Source organism: Chanos chanos, chromosome 14 (genome assembly GCF_902362185.1).
Source record: "Chanos chanos chromosome 14, fChaCha1.1, whole genome shotgun sequence".
Lineage (NCBI taxonomy): Eukaryota > Metazoa > Chordata > Actinopteri > Gonorynchiformes > Chanidae > Chanos > Chanos chanos.
The window spans coordinates 11,600,433-11,620,075 of NC_044508.1; the positions used below are offsets into that span (position 1 = coordinate 11,600,433).

The following is a 19,643-nucleotide window of genomic DNA, read 5'->3' on the forward strand; positions in this document are numbered from 1 at the left end:
CACATTGTTAGCGGGTGCTTTCTGCAAACTTGCAGCCATAAACTAATGCTTTTGCAGCACAAGCACTCAGTTCACACATAACAATGCTTTCTACATTCACAACTGCGGATTCTAGGCATAGTGTGGACTGGACTGGATTTTCAGAGGAGATGTCTGAGGAGGTCTTGTCTCTGAGGGGTCAAGCTACAGTCTCTTGCTTTGGAATGGTACGGAAACAATGACGTCCCAGTTCTCCAAGAGCAGACAACCTCTATGAAACCACAATCCGTGATTAAAAAAAAAAAAAATAGAAAAAGAAAGGAAAAAAAGCAGAGGAATATTAACGGGCATTTATCACATTTAGAATGTACTATCTGTGCTGAGACTGTGTTTTCCATGGAGCAACTTGGCGTCGTTTAATAACTGGGTGTTGACTTAAGTTAAAAAGCTGGCTGCTTCAGGGAAATGATGCCTTATCAGTTCCCTCCCACTGCATCGTCGACAAGAGGAACTGGCAAGTCTATTATCTACCATTGCACCATTAAATTTCTCAGTGACACAAATGCTAGGCATGAATATGTGGCTTGCAGCAGTCAGCACAATAGGTTCTTTGGCCGGGGTACATCCAGTGCAGTGTAAAGACAATGAGAATTGTCCTATCAGTGGGCTGACACACTCCAGCGTGTTTAATAGGAGATAGTGTATTGGGGGAGCTTTTAGAGCAAGTTTAACAACATCCTCATGAGTGTTAATCTCAGACGGTCTGATATTATCTGAGAGCCAGACTATTCATCAAGACCAAGCAATCAGGCATGGAGAAGGAAGGAGACAAACTCTCTCACAGTGAGAAAGGAAGGCAGACAGAAATAAAGGAAGAAAGAAAGTCAGACATAAAGACAGACAGAGAGGCAGAAAGAAAGAAAAAAATAGGGAGAAGTACAGAGGAAAGAGACAGGAAAAACATGAGGGGAAAGAACACCCCCCTCCACCCCCTAGTTACTTGTAAAGACAAAAATACTCCAAATACTTTCTTGTACACATCATGAGCCATGCCCGAAACTTCAATGCGTTGAAGGCCACTGATAACTGATTATGATCAGATGAAAAGGTGACAGCGTGTTGTGCAAACAGTCCTTTGGCGTCAGGTGGAGACATTCAAGAACGATTAAAGACAGTAAGTGCTTTATTTATTGTGTGTGGGCTCAGGGTACCTTGGTCCTGAGTCACAGGCTGCTAGTTTCTCACTTGTCTCCGTCTGGTCTCAGTTCGCCGGCTTGGGGAGTAAAGTAACTGAAATGTAAATCAGGGTTGGGTTTTTTTTTGTTGGTTTTTTTTGCCTTTTACGGGGAGGATTAGAAACCACTAGATGGCCGCACGGGAAGAGAAAAAAGCAAAGGTCGCGCAGAGGACAACGTCATTCCCAGTGTATTTAGGATGAGCCAGGTGTACAAGGAAGAAAAGGGCAGACAAACATTTTCTTTTTCTCACTCCAATGCTGCCTTCTCTCGCTCCTGCTTCAGGGTGTGTTTAGTGGAAAGGGCCTCACAGAGAAACGATGTCAGCTGTGACTACGCGGTCGCAAAATAAGATGTCACTTCTTCAGAATCGGCAGTTTCTGCAGCTGTCTTAACCCCTCCCCACAACATCAGCCCTCTCTCCCCGACGGGCCTCCTCTCTCTCCCTCTAAGACACTGTAGTCCGATTTATCAAGCATTAAAACTAGTCCTCAACCACATTCCATTTTATATGGAGGTTCTCATCATGGATCCAATTTTGTGCAGGTCAAGACCTAATCCTTGCCCCAGAATCCAGTCCATAATGATTCAGAGGAAGAAGGGGGCACCATTGGGGCAGGACTGCTAGTCTTAATCCTCGTCTGGGGAGCCAACCTTATACGCTATCACTTATTTCTCCTGTTGTCTCATTACTTTATTTCTCACACCACTTCCCTGCTGAGAAGGAAGGTGAGCAACTTCAGGGGATTTCAGGGTTTTGCTTTTAAGTGCATGAGGCAAGTCCCTCACCCCTCTTTTGCCATGCACATCTGCAAGGCAGCCAGACAAGCCTGCCGAAAAAAAAAAAAAAAAAAAGGGGATCAAACACAGCACCGCCGACCCATGATTTGGGATGTTTGGATTTCACAGGGGTGATTCTTTGTCACACGCGGTAAAGATTGGGAAGTGGGTTGGCATGACAAAGAGAGAGAGAGAGGGAGAGAGGAAGAGAGAGAAAGAGGGAGAGAGCATTTCAGTCTGGGGCACAGTACACGCAGCCAGATGGGGCTTCAATGAAAATTTGCCATCTGTTTCTATAAATACACCAGCCAGGCACACACAAAGAGAATGGGAGCGAGGTAGGGTGAAAGACATGCGGACCTGTTCCATAATGTTAATTTGCTTTGAACTTATTGCGTACTGATGAAAAGACAGTTTTGCAGGCAGTGCGTCTGAAGTCCATTAGCTCTCCTTCAGAAATCCAACTTGCATTTCGATTAAGCTGGGGGGGGGGGGGGGGGGGGTTGTTGTTTTTTTGTTTGTTTGGGTTTTTTTTCAAAGTTTATGAATTTGGTCACTTCAAGCTTGAACAAAACACAGTAACTGGGTGAATCTGCTCAGGTCAAATGTGAAATTCCATCCTCAAGTCACTTGCATAACAGCAACCACAACAACAGTAACAGTAATGATACTGTACCATTGGTTCTATTCACCTACAGCTCTATGACTGATGGTCATGACTAAGCAAGATTTTCTCATTTTACAGGCAGTACATGACTGCACCAAAACAGACACATCAAGGGATACTGCTATTCTGAACCATGCTCTTCGCAAGTGATTTGTCTTGTCCAGTGGTGGCGGTGATTGAGGCAATAACCTCTTACTGTAATACCTGCAGTCTCTATGCAGAGACGAGAAGCTTACTTCTACCTCTCCTTTTGAAGCAATGATCAAGCTTCTTAGATCACACAGAGCTATAGAGCTGGCAAACACATAAACTTGCATGATAACCGCCCCCCCCCCCTTACAAAATTTACAGTTACCACCATCAACAAAGACACTCTCATAGGAACACTCAAAACTGCACATTCAATTCAAGGTTGCTAGGTCACTAACCTGATTGGCCAGTGCACCCAGTTTCACACACTCTAAAACATCATAAAACCTCGCAAATGTTTTTTTCTTTTGTTACTAGACCTGTATGTTTATCTATTCTCCAGACTTGCCCTTGCTAGGTTTTTTGCACGACTGTATAAAACACACAAAAAACGCACGAAGGGCATGACATATGTCCCTATTGACACACCATCTGCCGTCACGTCAGATTTTGTAGAGCCGCGCAAACGGTCCAGACATGTACTCCACCTTCTAGACCACGGTTCATCTGGAGAGTACATACTTCCCACCTCTTATCTAATCACAGACATCATCGTTTATTCCCATTCTCTATATACCTCTGCTGTGCTGCCAAAGACACAGGTAAAGAGTGAAAGAGATGCTCTAAAATCACAAACCGTGTTCAGGTCGGCTGGTCACCTCCTGTTGCCTTTCACATTCCTGTCTTGTTATTCCTGCTCTAGACTTTGAAAAGATAAAAGCGAGAGAACTTGTGAGTCAGATGAGGGCGGTGAGGCCGGCCTGCTTTTGACTTTGAGAGGGTGTTGAATAGTGCAACACAGAGCGCATCAGGTAGAGCTGGCTTTTTTTTTTCTTTCTTTCTTTCTTTCTTTCTTCCTTCTTTTTTTCTTCTCTTAGGTGGTTTTACCACTGAGGAACTGAGGTTAAGAGGGATGGCAGGACAGGGGCTCTGTGTGTGGCAGAAATATCATTGCTAGCTCAACAGCGCATAGAGAAAAGATCAAAAGAGCAGATCTGAAAACCCTTCTGTGTATCACTGTGACTTACTGGTATTGGCACGCTGAGGGGATATGCACACCTGTCATTCTTTAGCAGAGCTTAGCAGAGAAAAAAATCAGAAATGACACTATGAGAGACCGACAAACAAACACCTGAATTTTATTTGAATGCAGATTAAGTGCATTCATTAAAAAAAAAAAAAAAGAGTCCTTTGTAATCATCGACGTTTACAGCCCGTTTGACGCACTTGGTAGGTTGCTTTACTACATTTCAGGCCGTTATTATGCAGCCGCAATGCAGCGCGGCGTACGGTAAAATATCCGCTTTTATAAATTAGAGCTCGTTTCAACAGACTGCGTGCGCAACGAAAAGTACAAGGCAATAAACGTAGCAGCCAGGCAGATTGCATTTCCTTGAGCAAGGCGCACTGATTCTCTGTGGTAGGTTTCCCAATTCGGAGAGCCCACGTTTCTGGACCCTTGACATAAGTTACAGGAAAGGGGCCGGAGCACCTTGGGGAACGGCCAGACCGTAACTGAGTCCGGCACAGGAGTGTTGCCTAAGGGAAACAGCCCTTCACTTCCTGCTGAGTAAGTGTGCCGACTTGAGCCACTCGAGCCGCACTGACGTCTGTTCCTGCTGTTGCAGAACTCAGAGAGACAGAAGCAGACAGAGAGAGAGCAAGTCAGACAGAGAGAGAGAGAGAGAGAGAGAGAGAGGGAGAGAGAGAGGGAGAGAGAGAGAATCCAGGACTATCATGTCCTATCTTCTATCAAATCAGGGGAAACTCAATTATGCACTGGAATTGGTGTGGGTTAAGGCTGCCATGAGAATAGAGAGAGTCTTCCACGCTTGAGTGGAGGTGTCTGGCTACAGCTCACTTCTTTACTGGTATGAGGCGGGAGCCAGAATGAGTCTCCCCTCCCTTCCAAAAAGAGAGACAGACTCTGTGGCTTGGGAAGTCTGGATATTCTGGTGCCGAATGAGGGCATGTCGTTGCCCAGTCAGCCCCATCCGTCTAGACGGCAGGTTAGACTGAGCTCATTTGCGAGGAATCCAGCGAGTCCACAACCCCTCACAGCTGAACAAAACTGTTCCTTCTCTTCTGTGAGACCCACCCAAAGCCCTACTCAAAGCCTCCAGTTGTTACTGGTGGACACGTTTTCCCTCCTCTTCCTAAAATCCTACTGCATTCCCTGTTTTACAAAAAAAAAAAAAACTTCTAAAATTATTAAACCAGCGCGAGATACGAAGGTCTGGGGAGATCATTCATCCCTTACGTGAACGCGATGTTTGCTTAACCTACCTCTTAGCAAACTTTGAAATCTCTTCATAAACACTTAGTGAAAAGGTAAAATTAGGATTTGCTGTGTGTGCGTATGCAACCTGCGTAGGAGAATGTAAATAGCGCAGCTGAACCAAACAGTGAAGAAAGACACCACACACAAAACTATAGGTACACTGATGTAATCAAGTTTTGCGTGTGCACCAAGGAAAATATGTTCAGCTGACGAAAGCAAGAGTGTCAAGGTCAAGGGTGTGGGGCCGCAACCTTTCTCCTAATTTCCATTTGACACTCTTCGCTTCGCAAGTTAAACAACCGATTCCATGTCGATTGCATGAGACTGAGTTGGCATGTTGTTTGGATATTACTTTAGCTGTTAGACAGCTATTGTGACAATATCTGCGGAGGAGTAGGACCTAGTCTTCTAATCACCGACCCATTTTCATGACAAAGAGTGGGTCTCTCAACATCTCTTCAAGTCTCAATGCTCTGCAAACAACACAGCGCTATCTAAACCAAGCATGAATGCTTTCAACACTTTACTCCCTTGCCCAGGCTCTCCGTATGAATTAACAATGAAGCGTAATGGACTCAGCAGTGTGTCTCGTTTCACACTTGCAACCTGTTTCGGCCCGCTTTGCAGCTCTGGCACACACAGCTACCTCATGTTCCCCCGGTAGACATGTGGTCTAGCACCCAGCCAAGGACCTATTAACATCTGGTACACTCAGTAAACTACACCAGTTGAGAATGCATGACAAAAAAGTGTCAGTTTTGTTAGTTTTTTTGGGGTTTTTTTTAACGGTTGTCTTTTGTGAGTTTTCAGAGCTCCCATTTAGAGCTCCCTGTGGTGTGTTGGTCTTTTGCTGAGTTAATTCATCCTGTTTAACCTGAACAAGATCTTTAATACACTGTCAAGCAGATCAAGTTTAAACGAGAAATGAATATTACCCTGAGGGTGTCTCCTACATCTAATTCTTCAGAAGATCAGTTCTTCTAATTCTTTATAAGGTCAAGTCTACAGTGGTATGTCAGACATTTGAAACATTTCTGATTCACACATGCTGATTAAGGACTTGTTGGGAGCATCACCATACCATCCAAGATCGACTGTTATCACATTTATTGACAAATATGTTAAGAATTTCTCAGTGGTGTACTACTAAACCACAATGTGAGGTTATCGTACACAAGGAGTCTGGCTGTTTCACTAAGACTAAATAGCACTTAAGTTGCAAATGACGTGAGTTATAATGAGAGGGGTTCTTACACAGACACTTTGATCTCTTTAAGCTATCCCTGAAAGAGAGGGAAGGGGGGGGGGGGGGGGGGGGGGCAAATGTCAACAATGCAGACCAGAGAGGGCAGACACCCTGTAACTGTAACAGCAGCACAGTAAAAAAAAAGAGAGAGAGAGACAAAAAAAGAAAAAGAAACAAAAAGTGATGGCGCATCCAACATGCATGAAGACAGAGTGAGTGTGCGTAGAGTAGATTAAACGCATGCTGCGGGTGACCCCACACACACAAAGCACAAAGAAGAGTATTTTCTCTTATCTGTCATATAGAGTGTCATATGCACTCTGCAGGTCTATGTGTTCTCTTCCTTATCTGCGAGATGCTAAAGGTCTCATTCATTTACAGTCAGTAGCAGAGATAACCTGGGTCAAACTATGTACATGTTTTCAGCTCTTTCATCCACCTGACAGAAAACAGAGGCATTCCATACAAGGACGGGAGAATGTTTTCACAAAGTCTACCCAGTCGAAAAAAAATTAAATCATAAAATGAACTAAAAACACGAAACAAAACTGTTGCTGCATGGAAATCACATGTCTAAATGACAGATCAGAGGATTAGATTTAACAGCTGTTTGTTTGTTTTAATGTGTTATATGCATGTCTTTCCTGGCTCTAAGAATGTGCTACACATCTGACACTGAAAGACTAAAAGCGTGCGTGCGTGTGTGCGTGCGTGCGAGAAAGAGAGAGAGAGAGGTGGCCATGCACGCAGGAAGGCCTATGACATTTACAGACCATCTCTAGCTGTGATAATGACAGACTGAGAGCTACTCCTCCATCTCAATCCTTCCATCCCTCCATCTACAAAGAACTCAATAGGAACACTACCCTACGCTACACCCCCAGAACAAGCCTCGGTTACATACACTCACAATGACTCATAGTCACGCTGCAGGGCCTATTGATCCTTTCAGCAGTTCAATACACCTCCTGACTCAGCCAATGAATAATGATGAGTTTCTCTATAAAGATCAAACAATTCTCTGAGCAAACACTGAACAAATGCAAATCTCCCTGACAGTCGACAGAGATCTTTGCAACAGGAATGCAACATGAAGCATTTCAGTTGTCTTCAGGTGGCAGAGAGACAGCGGGAAGTCCCTAACCGAGGCTTTGGCACCAGATGAAAAAAAAAAAAAAAAGAGGGAAAATGAGAGATAGAGAGATAAAGAGAAAGCAGGAATGAGGATGACCTAATCGTGGCATCATCGACAGCTTTTCTGCAACTGCAGTGGATGAGATCATCCAAAAAGGACAACTGGCTATTCCATAAAAGGATTAACAAACAGGCCTGCAAACAGTAAGAAAGGAGAGAAAGAGAATAGGAGAGAGACAGGAAAGACAGACGCGTGTTTGTGTATTGCATGTGCGGTCTGAAGTGCGATGGTGAAAGGCTGACTCTGGGGAGAGTATAGGCAGTGAGTTTGAGTTCAGGTTTCCTAAGGTAGCTTCAGGAAGCAGTGCGCTTTTCTCAGAAGTCTGAAGAGTCCGACAGGCCTACCGAGAAGCCACCTGACTGTAATGTGCATTCCAACAATGTTATTTATGCTTCCTCCCATCCTAAGTCCACAAACACACACACACACACACACACACACACACGCACACACACACACACACACACATACAAAGAGAGAGAGAGAGAGAGAGAGAGAGAGAACAGCACTGTTAATCGCACTGTCATGAAGGTCAGATAGATCTGTTTAGGGAGTAGCAAAGCACTAAAAGATAGCGTAAGTGAAAACAAAGGTAATGAAGCTGCTTGTCATTTAATTCTTCCTCCTCAGGGTAAAACCTGTGAAAACATCCTCAGTCAGCAAAGAGGAGCTCACAGACATCGCTTGGCCACTTAGCCATCAACAAACATTCATCATGCAAAAAAAAAAAAAAAATAGAATCTTGATGGGGTTAATACTGTGGAAATGTGCAAATGTGGGAAAATGGAGTGGAAATGCATTGTTCATGCACCAGAAATCAATTCACATGCTATGCAAACAAACATGCAGCATTCAGACATACATCAGCTTCTAATAGAACCCATCGAGAATGTGGAATTAGAATCAGCTCCAGAGTGCTGGAAGCTTTGCATAACAGTTAAAATTTCATGAGAAGTCCGAGTTCAGGGGTAACAGCGTTTCTCTCATATTTCTTGGAAGTCCGATATGTGTTTCTCTTGAACTGAAAATGAAACACTTCTCTGAAGGGAAAGGGGTTGTATCTGTAACAGATTTGCCTGCAAGGCTACATACAACACATTCCCATGGCAACAGGTGGCTGGTTTGCAGGGAAATGTTTGTTAGCAGAAACTATGCACTGAATAAGTGATGTTTAACAGATGAGCACTTCGTAAGTATGTGTGTGTGTGTGTATGTGTGTGTGTGTGTGTGTGTGTGTGTGTCTGTATGTGCATGCGTGTGTGACAGCAGATGACAAAGGGTAGAGTAAGGTTAATTCAGTGTAGTACTACTTTTTCAAAGTTCAGTCGGAGCTCAGGGGTGAGGTTTCACTAAGTATTTTTCCAAGAGCATAGTAATAGTAATAACAACACTGCTGCAGATCAGCAGAAAACAACACCATCAAAAACACTGTAAAACATTCCAAAGCACTGGGAACTGCAAAGAGGTAACATTCCAACCAATTTTCCAAGCAATGATAAAAAAATTAATGTTAACCAGAGTGAGTGTGAAGTCACACACACATACACACGCACATGCACGCACGCACGCACACACACACATGCACACAAACACACACGCACGCACACTCACACACACACACAAACACGCACGCGCACGCACACACACACACACACACACATACACACAACCTCAGAAAAAGATGTGATTGTGTCAAAGGAGTAAGGCTGAGTGGACAGTGGGAGGAGTAGCTTAAGGGTCAAAGGTGAAATGTTAGTTAGGGAGTAGAGGTAAGTTGCTGACGTTTAGAGGCAGTAGTAGTGACCTCTTAATGGAATGTTTACTGCAGGCCAGCTCTGCAGGGGTGGCAGTTAGCACATCTTAATGGGGCATTCTCAACACTGACAAAACCCCTACAGAGAGGAGACAGCTACAGCACCCGTGGGAAGGTACCCACACCCCCCACCCTCTCCTCCCTGTGTGATGGAGAAAGAGAATTAGAGGAGGAAGAGAGGATGAGGAGGAAGAAGAAGACAGTGGCCTCTAGTGACCGTAAGGGATCAAGTCTCTACCACCTACATTACTAATCAGTCAAATAAACTTATTTAACATATGTTCTCATTTTCAGTTTAAAGCCAAAAAAGACATTTGGAGTAACAAACAACAATATCATTCTAAAGGGAAAATGAACCATATGTCTCTACACACACATTTCTCTTTTGGGTAAATGCAGAGAGCATTTAAAGACAAAACATGCAGACTTGGATTGACTCTGTAAAGTAACAAAATAAGAAACCCCAGTATGGTGAGGTCTCCATTACAATGTCAGATACTTAAAATATACCAGAACAAATGGCAAAAGAAGAGCCTGATACTGTAAACTGCAGCTGGTCAGAGGTTCCCTAACCCTCAGCTGGTACAGGGTCAGCTAAAACTACAGCTTCAACAGGTGGTCGGTGAGTATGCCACTGTCATGCCCGCGAGACCTGGCATAGATTACAGATGATGTCTTACAGCGGGCATGCTGAGTGTGTGTGTGTGTGTGTGTGTCTGCATGTGTGTGTCTGCGTGTGTGCATTAGACCTGGCATTCCATCTGTAACGAGGTGTGACATTCGGGGCTTAAAGAATGTACTGAGTCGCTACCCTATAGCCCCCTGCAAAGAGGACAAGTCAAGGCAGACCTCTAGAACACACACACACACACACACACCGGCTAAACAAGTTGCCTCCCAGGTAGGAGTCGAGTCGTTGTCTAGACCATTCAGTCATATTTGCATAGCTGAGAGCTGAGTTTATGCTACAGGAAACAGAACCATGCTCTATCAGAGTTTCTCTCTGTGCGTGTGGTATTTAAGTCTGCGGGTACTTGGTGGTAATATTAACAGTAAATCAGTCAAACTGATTTGATGCACTTGATGAAGGAGTAAGGGTGCTTTCTGAGGCTGAATTTCAAAGGTAAATAGCAAATGAAGTGTTCATGACCATGCCAAAAACACTCAGCTCTCACATGGAAAAAACATGTGGACTAGCTTTGGTGGTCTTCTCAACCTACAGTAACGCTTGCTGAACCAAATGGTTTTGTAGTGTTTGTAGTGTAGTGTTCTGCCAAGAGAAAATTCATTTCTATTTCATGGCATCATTTACTCATAAGTCTCTGAAATTACAAACAACTTATTTATGGAGAGGAAAGTGCTTCCCCTTCTCTTTTCTGGTGAAGGGGGAAAAAATGCAAACAAACATCAAAGAAAAGCAAGATGTTGCAGCGGGTGACAAGAAAGCCTTGCTCGAGTGGAATTCCAGGCACGCGGCGGCCAAACGGAATTTTTTACTTTTTTTTTTTTTTTTTTGGAATTCGACATGTGCTTTCAGCATAGCGCTACCAAACACTTCAACCATGTGCGGTAAGCACGGTCTGGCTGTCCGGAGAAAACCAGGATGGGCTGCAGAGGGGTGTGGTGATCCCCTCATGTGGGTTTTACAGGAAGGGATGTGAAGACAAAAGGCTTAAGCGCGGACATGGAAATATGTGCAACCCACAGCGCTTATGAGCTGGAAGAACACACACACACACACACACACACACGCACGTAAAAAATGTCGCTCTAAATATGTTTCCAACAATTTAATATGACCCAACTAATCCCTTAAAAAAAAGAAAAAAAAACCAGAATACAGAGCATATAAGGCATATCCACAGGATATTCCATATTTATAGCTGTCTACTCCAAATGCTAAACATATCCATCCAGTAATATCTGAAAATCACAAAGGCGGCATAGTTTACATATTCGCTCACACAACCTGCACTTCTCCTTTACACACACACACACACACACACACACATACACACACACATATGCACACAGAAACAGCGTAAAGACAAAAAACAGAGGCAAAATACAGCCCTTGGGGCCTCTAGAAGATTCCATGGCTGACACACAATGAAAACGAGAACAACAGCGCTGTGGGAAAATGATCCAGTATGAGTGGCTGAGGCACCCTGTGGTAAAGTAGGCCACAGAGAAAACGGGCCAGACCTGGATTCTAGGTCACTGATCCAGCTTCCAGGTGGCTCTAATACAGGTAATCAATGCCACTTTATTGACCGTGTCCAAGTGTACAGGAACAATGCTGGTAGGTCTCCATAATCACCCCAAGAAAAAAAAGAAGACTGCAGTGGCTTAGGGGTAAGGGACACAACCCAGTAACTGGAAGGTTGTGGATTCAGTTCCTGAATGAGATGGCTCTCTGCCTCTGTGCCCTTAAAAAAAAAAAAAAAAAGAAAAAAAGGGAGGGGGGGCATTTAAAGCTATGGCTGCTTCAGCGACATGCAAGCTCTACCACAGAACTGAAAAATGGTTGGATAAGAACAGCAGATAAATGAGTGAGTGAAAATGCATGTACTCTTGAGGGTTTTGCGGAGTATTTTGATGATGCAAACGGCGTGTCCTCTTGGTTTCCTGCTATGCAATCTTCAAAAAGACTTCTTTTATATGAAGCCAGAGAACACTACTATTTGGTAATAAGATTTGTTAACTTCTCATTTTTGAAGTGGTTCCATTTTTACATGCACTGCTAGTTTGCCTAACTTCCAGGCACTACACAGAAAACCACAAGTACGAACAAACAAACACTACAGATACAAGTGTCATCGCAATAAATGTGGTCCAAGAAACGGTCCACTGATAAATGAGTACTAGTTTGAGTAACTACCTTCACAGCCAAATCAGATTTCATAAAGTTTTGAATCATAAATAAATAACATACATTTCACTTATCTCTGAGTCATGAATTAGCAAGCACATTAAATACAAAAAAAAGGATTACATGAAATTGAAGTGGCACAGTACAAAGCCATGCCCAGGGAAATGACTAGAGCCTGATTGCGACATCTGAGAGACCTGTAGAGACTCTATTCATGACTAAGCAATTCCCTGATTCACCATGTACATTAGCACCAGACTACACATGGTATGGAATCCTGCATAAAGACACCACAGGGGAAGTGGAGAGGCACTGGTACCACATTCACTGTGCTGGTCTGCAGCCTTGGTCCTTTTTTATCATTGGCTGTTTAACTAATGCACTTAGCAACAACTAGCAAAAGAAAAGTCCCACCTTGTGACGGTGCCCCTCACAACAATGCATTTTAATACTATTTGCAGCAGTGCCTTGCAACCGCAATGCAACTTGAACTACTGCATTTCCCCTCTTGGAGCTGCCAAGAAGACACTTTTCTTCTTGCTTATTAAACAAAAGCACAAGATTATAATGCATTTGTTCCTAACATAACAGTGGCGTGCATTCTATGTAATTATATGTGAGTGTATGGTTATGCTGAGACATTAGGTAAAAAAATGTAGGTCTGTTTTGGAAAGAGGAAAGGACAGCAGTTCATTTTCTGTACGTTGAGACAGAGGGAGTGAACAGATAGAGCCTGAGTGACAGGGAGGGCCTGTATCTCTCTCCGCCACCTGGCTTTGAGAACAGCCAGCCCTACGCAAAGAGGAGAGAAGAGGAACAAAAGACAATAAAGCCAGAAGGAGCTCTGACTTCTCACTTCCTCCTCTTTTTCTGTCTCTCCCAATCTCTCCCTGCTGCAGGGTTTCCCCATTTATTCCCCTGTTTACCGGCAACTGTAGAAATGAAGAAGAAAGAGTAGGTTAACGTATTCACCGTTCTGTGCCCCCCACCCCCCACCCCCCACTCACAAACACAAAGACACACACACACACACACACACATTTACACACACTATAATGAAGCACTTCCTCCTTCTGCTGTCGAGCACTTTTCTCTCTGGCCTGGAGAGCCTTAGATCCAATCATTGCAAGTTCACACAGCGTAAAAACATCACTTCCTCCAGAAGGCCACGCCTGTCTGCAGTCTGGACTTGTGAGGAGGAGGAGGGGGGGGGGGGGGGGGGCTAGGCACGACGAGGCTGTGGCAGAATCATATCCTGTCAGAGGAAGATGTCCATATATGAACAAGAACTTATGAAACAGGATGTGGACTTGCCCTGGAAGGGACGGGCTTACCACAACACAATAATGTGATAATACACATATCATATCTGCAATACACACACATATATATACTCACACACACACACACACACACACCTTTACATACACACAGCTAACGCTCACACCTTTATGTGCACAAACACACACCAGTATACAAGTATACCCACACTGATTCACTCACACTCTTTCTCACTCCCTCCCTCCTCTTCTCACTCTCCCTCACACACACACACACGCAAACACTGTACGTGGGACTGCAGGATGTTTATAGCCATACAAGTCTAAGGTCTCACGTGTTTGTGCCAGTTCCTCTACCGGGAAAACTCTCTCCCTCTTTCTCAATGACGGATGTGCATATCCGTGCTGCCTTTTACTGCTTGCAGCAAAGTGTTATGCAACTTTTGACTCAATCTCTGTGTGCTGTGAACAGTGAGAAAGGGGCTGGGATTCACATAAAGGGCCACGTTGAAACTGAGCCCATGGTCTTTTGTCATTAAGTTACTGAGTGAATTTTTTCCCACACTACTTGTGGCAAAAGAGCAAACAAGTCCATTCTTCCAAAAAAAAAAAAGAAAGAAAACCGTCACTCCCAAACCAAAAAGGATGCGGAGCGACGTTTTGATCACTGGTTTTATGCAAACACTGCGTGCTGCAATTCTTTTGCTTTTTGCTATCTCAAATTTGCAAAAAAAAAGTACTAGTAAGATCTAAAGCTCGTTCTGTTGTAAGCACACACATCCTTCCCACACTGCTATGCAAGGTATGTGAAATTACAACACAATGTACCAGAGGGGTGGCCCAGCTCTTTTACAGTAACATTCTAGCATGTTACTCTCTCTTTCTCTCTCTCTCTCTCTTTCTCTTTGTTTCTCACTCCCTCCCTTTTGTTCTCACACACACCCCTAATGGTTTTTTTTTGGAATAGTAAGTCCTAATCTAAACCCCATTTCTAAAAAAAAGAAACTGCATTCCATTAGGCGCAGTAGCTTGTCACAATGAGATGCTACGGAATGAAAGGTCCTGAGAAAAACTCAGGGCGAGGCCCTCACTCTCATGGCTAACAAAGAGTTAAAAACTCCTAACGCACCAGGGGAGGGGGGGGGGGGGGGGGGACCCACTCCCTCCACCAGTTTCGCTCCACCTATATGGGCTACGAGTTAACCAAGAGCCCACAGCCGGTTACAAACGCACACATGCAAACACACCTGTTTGCTCACCAGGAGAAAGAGCTTTTGTCGTGCACCTGTGGAAACGCGGCTGCATCTCCCTCTTACTCACACTGTTCCTCTGTAATTACAAGGTTCAGACCACAATAGTGCACACATCTTGTAGGGGAGGGAGGTCCTAGTACATTCAGGATGGGACAACCTGGTGAGTGTAAAAGATTGAGAAATTTCTCTTGGGGCAGAGGAGGGGGCGTATGTTACCTTCTTAGCAAAGCAGAGGTCAATAAGCCCCACAGTTGCCTGCAGCCATGTGAAATCCTATGCAGGTATAGTGGCATAAACGTATTTTGCTAACGACAAAACTGACAGGAGCTCTAATAATCAGACATTGCTCCTTGCTGAACTAAAACATGTGAGTTACAAAAAAATAATCATCTTAATAATAGACCAAATAATACAAAGATCATCAGAAACTTCCCATCAATAACCCTTTGTCACAAGCTACTCTGTCTGTTCACAGAAGGCTCAATCACAGCTAAATAGCTCCCCCTTGTGGAAAATACTTGCCAACACTCATGAGCACAAGGGTCTAGTAAACAGCATGCTTTCCTTCTTGGTCGACTCTAGCATACCTCACTGGATTAATCAAACTTGATGATCTGAGATAAATGAGAAAACTGGCCGTGTGAGTACTGGGTTAGAAAGAAAGGTATTGTATTTCACATTACCAGGTGACAGATACACATACATTGGTGTAACAGGAAGAAGCCAAAAGGAAGTGCTTTACATACTTACATCATATAATAGGTAAAATACATACACTATACTCAGCATTCAAACAAAAGCTCCACATGTTTAATACATATTAAAGATTAATAATATAATTAGAAAATCAGTTAAACAGATGAAATCAATAGATAAGAAACAAGCTCAACACCTATTTGGGGAAATTTGAGGAAAAATATGACAGAGCGCTCTTCCCCACAGACCACAATGATTCAGTTCCTTGCTTCCTAAATGCACTCCTTCAAAACATGCAACGAGTCACACTCGGGAGGAAAGTCCTTCAATTGCAAAAGTCTTACTCTGCAGGAAGCAGGAACAAGAACAATTCTGAAATTTGATTTTTAATGCTGATACAAGACTGGAAGACAAAAAAAAAGGTGAGAAGACAGTATCTAGGCCAGAGGTCAAGCTGCTCTACTATCTTTGTTCTTTTTTGTTTTGTTTTGTTTTGTTTTGTTTTGTTTTATCTTGTTTTTTTAAGCATGTATTTAAAGTCATGAAGAAAAATACACTCATTTAAATAATTAAACCTCTCAAAATTATTAAGGTTTAATAATACAGAGATGCAACTTGAGTAGTAATAACAGTATCACAGAACATGAGAACAAAAGTCTGTTCGGGCATCGCTAATGTCAATGTCTTTATTTGTCCACTAGAGGCACTGTCACCTCAGAAGTGCTTACAGACAGGCGATGGGGGAGTGGGGGGCGGGAAGCACAGGGGGGGAGGGTTCTCATGCTAGCCACTGAATAATTGATTTGGCTGGTAACAATGTCATTCGATCAGCTGACAAAAGCCCCATCTACGATGAAGGGGTCACCAAGTTCCTCTCGCCAAATAAACATTCTTCAAGTTACAAACATCCCAAAACAACAGAGGGTTTCATGATCAAAAAGCAAAACAAACAAACAAAAAAAAAACTGTTTCAGAAAAGACTATGTGTTTTATACCCAGGAGACATTCAGTTAAACAGCCAAAAAAGACTATAAGATGAAATAAACTAAAGCAAACTCATGAGCAGAGGTGGTGCGTTTGAAGCCCAGGCATGATAACCCCCTGACCACGGGCACTTGAGGACTGTTCCAGATACATGTGACTTCTGACACAAAGAGCAATCACTGTTAGCCACTAAGAACAAGACTGGCTGCAAAATGAATACAAAAGCAAAGGCCCTTACTCTGTGCTGGGGACTCGTACCGGTTCGTCAGATGAGGAGGATCCCTGTAAGGAAAGAGGAACATGTGTAAACGTAAAGGCATCTCTTATCTGTCGGTTAAATGTTTTCTGTCAAAAATACCTCCTGCTTTTATATCACCCGGCCATCAAGAGAACCGAAAGCGCTTTGCGATAGCACGCTTCAATCGAATGTAACTAAACTCCACTGAGGAGTGACTTTAAGTCTGCTGCGGTAACTGAACCTTACGGGGGAAAGTTCAAACTGCGTGAGGTGACGAGCCTCTGTAACCTCTCCCCGTTTTCAAACACGGCAGCATCCAGAACCACTTTAGGTGGAGTCGTCTCCTGTGTGCTGCCAGTAAGGCAGTCTGCTATTTTCACCACATTCCAGTGAAACCAGTCAGACATCTGTGGCACTAAACTAAAAAAAAAAAAAAAAAACCTCAAAGCTATAGGCCATACCACGATGCCTGTAACAAAAAATGTGGACGGAAAATATGGAAAAGTGGCTAACTGAATTTTTCAAATTCCGGTATTATTATGACTTATCCTTCTCTTGTATGGTAGATTCTCTTTGCCAGTTTGCCCTAACAAGGTCTAGACCAGAGTAACGTTCTCTGTGTAAAAATTCCACTGTAAAATCCACAGCCAAAGAATCTCAGAACCATCCTGTCTTGTTCTGGGAAGCTGAGGAGAGCAGAGTTCAAACAGAGTTCTCTGGTAATTAATAATGCCTGAGTAGGTCTGAATAAAATTTCAACATTTCTGTCATATCCCTTGTCACAGCTGCACTGAGAAGGTGCAGAACTCCATTAATCTGTCTTTAAAGTCAAGACTGTTTGGTTTGGAAACACAGCGCTGAGACACTTATCAGCACTAAATACAAAATTCACCACAGCGTCTCGGACAAGGCGCAGGGGCCGGGGTCTGGGTTTAGCGATTGCTAGGCAACAAGGCAGGCAACTTGGTAGACACTGCTTATGTAAGAGCAGAGCTGCTTTACAGTAGAGGAACAGACTCGTATACAATGTAGACATTATCCAACACTGGATGAAAGAGACTGTCGACCTCACATTCAAAGGCATTACTCAGAAGACATAACTCGTAAATAAATACGTGCCAGACTTAGCGAGTCAAAACACACACACACACATACACACACACACACATTCCTTTTATAACAAAAGTGAGTACACTTGGTAACCCTAAGCGTGGAAACTTCCTGAGTTACAATTTTCACCAATCGATGACTTTGAGACTGAGGAACCAGACACTCGCTTTCGTCATAGTGAAGAGCCTGGTTTTTTGTTGTTGTTGTTGTTGTTGTTGTTGTTTTCCAGAAAGTCAAACTTCCACAAGGAACAAACTGAACATTTTAATGCATGATGACAGAAAACAATGATAAGGTAAAGAAATTCCTGTCCCAGAGAGACAGGGCTTTGTTTTGAGTTTCTGTAACAGGAAACAGGATGAATGAGCAAAATAAGCAATAAGCCTGACACGCTACTTCAGACAAGGGTTGGGGCCAAACGTTGGTTTATGGATTGCTAGGCAACAACCAGGAAACTTGTCATGGTGACTGGAGAAAGCTCACTCCAGACGGAACGCTTTAATAAAACAACAAGTCATAAAATGTAGACAAAGTCCATCTACTGTGGCACATCAGGCCATTCGCCTCTCAAAATGGTCTCAACTCAATTGTCAGTTGAGTTGTCTCAGCTGATGCATGGAATGTAGGGGAGAGCGTCTTTTAAGCATACAAATGAAAGTAGAAAACAGAAAAGAAATGAGGTGCTGGTATCCAATTTCTTATTTTTATTCAGCGTTTTTAGATCAGTACTAAATGGTGTGCCTTCTACCCAGTAGTCACTCGAAGAGTTCGAATGGAGTATGAATGGTCTTCAGATATGAAGCATTTCTAAAAGATGTGAAGTGGCTTTCGAAAAATTCCAAACAATTAAACCCCAGGTCAGACCCGTAACAATGAGAAGCAATTTTCTACCAGTGCTATGTCGACGTAGAGTCAGTTTCCTCCTGGGATATAAAAAAAAAATTAGCATTGAAAACTAGTTGAGGGGAAGGATTTAACATGAATGGAATTGTTAAGCAAGCTGAAATTTCTTTCATTGAGGAAAAAACACTTCAAAGGTATATAGCTGGGAGGACAGGCCCACTTCCTGCTGTCTTTCTGTTGGTAAGTCCCAGTTTGCTCAACAGAGCTTACAGTGTACGCAATAAGGGCATTCAGTGGAGATGAGAGTTGTGTTTGGAGGTCATTGCGAGGGTCACGTTTACAGAAAACAACAGCTTGGAATTATGTGTGTGCAATCAGAGGGAAGCAGAGGCATGTCAGCATCCCTTCAATATTCAAATACACCCGAACACACACGGTCTATTTATAGCCTTCCCACTGAGGTAGACTAATGTGGGTGCAATCGCCCTTTATTGACCCCACTCATCCAACAGGCTATGTCCCATCCTCCAATGCACAATATCCCTCATTACGTGTTCTCTAAACGGTCATATAGATTTGGGCGTAAACCGGACCGCATATTGTGAACCAAAAAGAACCTGAGGTTTGTTGTTGCCACATTTCAGGTGTTGATCTTTTTTACTACCTACTGTGTTCTGCAGTTGCTAAGCAACCTAATATATCCCTAGACGACGTGGATTTGTTGAGGCCCCTTATCATTTGGCGTGCAAGGCTGTATTTGGAGACCTCATGTCCACTTCATTCCTCTAATGGTGCCTAATCAAGCAGTTATCAATCAGTAAGGTAAATGAACAACTGGTGTGGCCAGATGCTAAAATGTTGCAGTATCTCCAGTTCCCAAAAGTCTACAACACATCTAAGTTCTCACAGGGAAACAACAATATGTAGTTTGCAATGTTGTCCATGAAATCAGAATGCTATTTCAAGCTGTCTTTTATATTCA

The 19,643-nt window shown here is 43.3% G+C and overlaps 1 protein-coding gene across 1 annotated transcript in view; it reads right to left on the reverse strand.

The window, feature by feature from the left end:
• Nucleotides 1-19,643, reverse strand: part of gng12b (guanine nucleotide binding protein (G protein), gamma 12b) — a 33,742-nt gene that overhangs the window by 5,255 nt on the left and 8,844 nt on the right. Inside the window, exon 2 of the mRNA XM_030791251.1 lies at nucleotides 16,709-16,752. The gene's annotated coding sequence lies outside the window, so the exon portion shown is untranslated. The remainder of the gene's footprint in view (nucleotides 1-16,708; nucleotides 16,753-19,643) is intronic.